Consider the following 201-nt stretch of genomic DNA (forward strand, 5'->3'; position numbering starts at 1 on the left):
GTCACCATCCCTGGAGGTCTTTAAAAGACGTTTAGATGTAGAGCTTAGTGATATGGTTTAGTGGAGGACTTGTTAGGGTTATGTCAGAGGTTGGACTCGGTGATCTTGGAGGTCTCTTCCAACCTAGATGATTCTATGATTCTGTGTGATTGCCCTGACCCAGGTGCAGAACATTGCATTTGGCCCTGTTGAACCTCATGC

This window comes from Oxyura jamaicensis, chromosome 1, assembly GCF_011077185.1.
Source record: "Oxyura jamaicensis isolate SHBP4307 breed ruddy duck chromosome 1, BPBGC_Ojam_1.0, whole genome shotgun sequence".
NCBI lineage: Eukaryota > Metazoa > Chordata > Aves > Anseriformes > Anatidae > Oxyura > Oxyura jamaicensis.